The sequence below is a fragment of the Bombina bombina genome, chromosome 7 (genome assembly GCF_027579735.1).
Source record: "Bombina bombina isolate aBomBom1 chromosome 7, aBomBom1.pri, whole genome shotgun sequence".
Classification (NCBI taxonomy): domain Eukaryota; kingdom Metazoa; phylum Chordata; class Amphibia; order Anura; family Bombinatoridae; genus Bombina; species Bombina bombina.
In genome coordinates this window covers 448,519,779-448,522,183 of record NC_069505.1, presented here as the reverse complement: position 1 = coordinate 448,522,183, position 2,405 = coordinate 448,519,779, and positions in this window count along the sequence as shown.

The following is a 2,405-nucleotide window of genomic DNA, read 5'->3' as shown; positions in this document are numbered from 1 at the left end:
AGATTTCTGCTCTGTCTATCCTTTTGCACAAGCGTCTGGCAGAGACGTCCAGGCATTTTGTCAGGCTTTGGTTAGAATTAAGCCTGTGTTTAAACCTGTTGCTCCTCCATGGAGCTTAAACTTGGTTCTTAAGGTTCTTCAAGGAGTTCCGTTTGAACCCCTTCATTCCATTGATATCAAACTTTTATCTTGGAAAGTTCTGTTTTTGATGGCTATTTCCTCGGCTCGTAGAGTCTCTGAGTTATCAGCTTTACAATGTGATTCTCCTTTATCTGTATGGAAAATCAGATAAAGTAGTTCTGCATACAAAACCTGGGTTTTTACCTAAGGTAGTTTCCAACAAGAATATCAATCAAGAGATTGTTGTTCCATCATTGTGTCCTAATCCTTCTTCAAAGAAGGAACGTCTTTTACATAATTTGGACATAGTCCGTGCTTTACAGTTTTACTTACAAGCGACTAAAGATTTTCGTCAAACATCTTCCCTGTTTGTTGTTTACTCTGGACAGAGGAGAGGTCAAAAGGCTTCGGCAACCTCTTTTTGGCTTCGGAGCGTAATACGCTTAGCCTATGAGACTGCTGGACAGCAGCCCCCTGAAAGGATTACAGCTCATTCTACTAGAGCTGTGGCTTCCACCTGGGCCTTTGCAAATCTGTTCAACAGAAGCCTCATTTTTAAAGCGGCGACTTGGTCTTCGCTTCATACCTTTTCAAAATTTTACAAATTTGATACTTTTGCTTCTTCGGAGGCTATTTTTGGGAGAAAGGTTCTACAGGCAGTGGTCCCTTCCGTTTAAGTACCTGCCTTGTCCCTCCCTTCATCCGTGTACTTTAGCTTTGGTATTGGTATCCCACAAGTAATGGCTGATCCGTGGACTGGATACACCTTACAAGAGAAAACATAATTTATGCTTACCTGATAAATTTATTTCTCTTGTGGTGTATCCAGTCCACGGCCCGCCCTGTCCTTTTAAGGCAGGTCTAAATTTTAAACTACAGTCACCACTGCACCCTATGGTTTCTCCTTTCTCGGATAGTTTCGGTCGAATGACTGGATATGGCAGTTAGGGGAGGAGCTATATAGCAGCTCTGCTGTGGGTGATCCTCTTGCAACTTCCTGTTGGGAAGGAGCATATCCCACAAGTAATGGATGATCCGTGGACTGGATACACCACAAGATAAATACATTTATCAGGTAAGCATAAATTATGTTTTTACCTCTGTGATTACCTTGTATCTAAGCATCTTCTGACAGCCTCCTTATCACATTGGCTAAAAAGCAAGTCAATAGATAGTAAATAGCAATTAGTGCTGTGTCATGAACAACACATGGGCGTGAGCACAATGTTAACAGCAAAAGATAATTCAGCGCCAGTGTAGTGAGCTTAATGCTGGCCTCACACCAACATCCCATAACATAAAAAGTCAGTGGCAACAGCAACACTTAAAAAAACCCACTCCAGATTTATTGAAAGTGCAACAAAGTTAAAACAGAAACGTTTTGGACACAACATTGTGCAATCATGCATGATTAATAACTGATTATCTAGATGGCACACATGAACTAGCAGTGTCTAGCTGTAGTGCATGGGAGATCGCTAATTCATGTGTGCCATATAAATAACATTGTGCACTACAGCTAGACACTGCTAAATTATGTATGTCATATTGATAACATCGTGCTGTGTCTAGCTGTAGTTGCCAGGTGATAAAGCCTATTTGTATAGAGAATTTATTCACAATGAAACAGTAGATAACAATTTGTTATTTTGGTAGCCATGCAATACTGCCATCTAGTGTTTAAAAATAACTACCCCAGTAAATAAATGCACTTAAAAAAATAGTTACAATCATTTTCAAGACTGAATTAATACCTACATTTAAGTTTGCAGAGTATAAAATTTAAAACAAACCCTCTGTAAGGAAAATCAGAGCATTAAGCACAGAGATACACACTGTTGAAATACAAGGGGAAAGCTGAGTTTTCTCCTGTAAATTAAATCGGGTAGAATATGCACCTAACTTAAAACTGCCCCTCCATTTTTATGCACACCAAAACCCTCCACAAATCACATTCTTGGACGTAGTGTAAGATTATAACCTTTAAAACAAGCCATCTGCCTTGTAAATCCAAGCATCAAGCACAGAGATACACACGGCTGAATGTAAGAAGGAAAAATGACTTTTCTCCTGGAACTCAAATTGTACAGAAATTTAAAATCACTTAAAACAGCTCCTACGTTTCTATTCAAGCCAAAACCCCTCACAAATCACATACTGGGACGTAGTGCAGAGTGTAAGCTTTAAAACAAGCAATGTGCTAGGAAAATACGAGAATTAAAGGGACAGTCTACGCCAGAATTTTTATTGTTTAAAAAGATAGATAATCCCTTTATTATCCATTC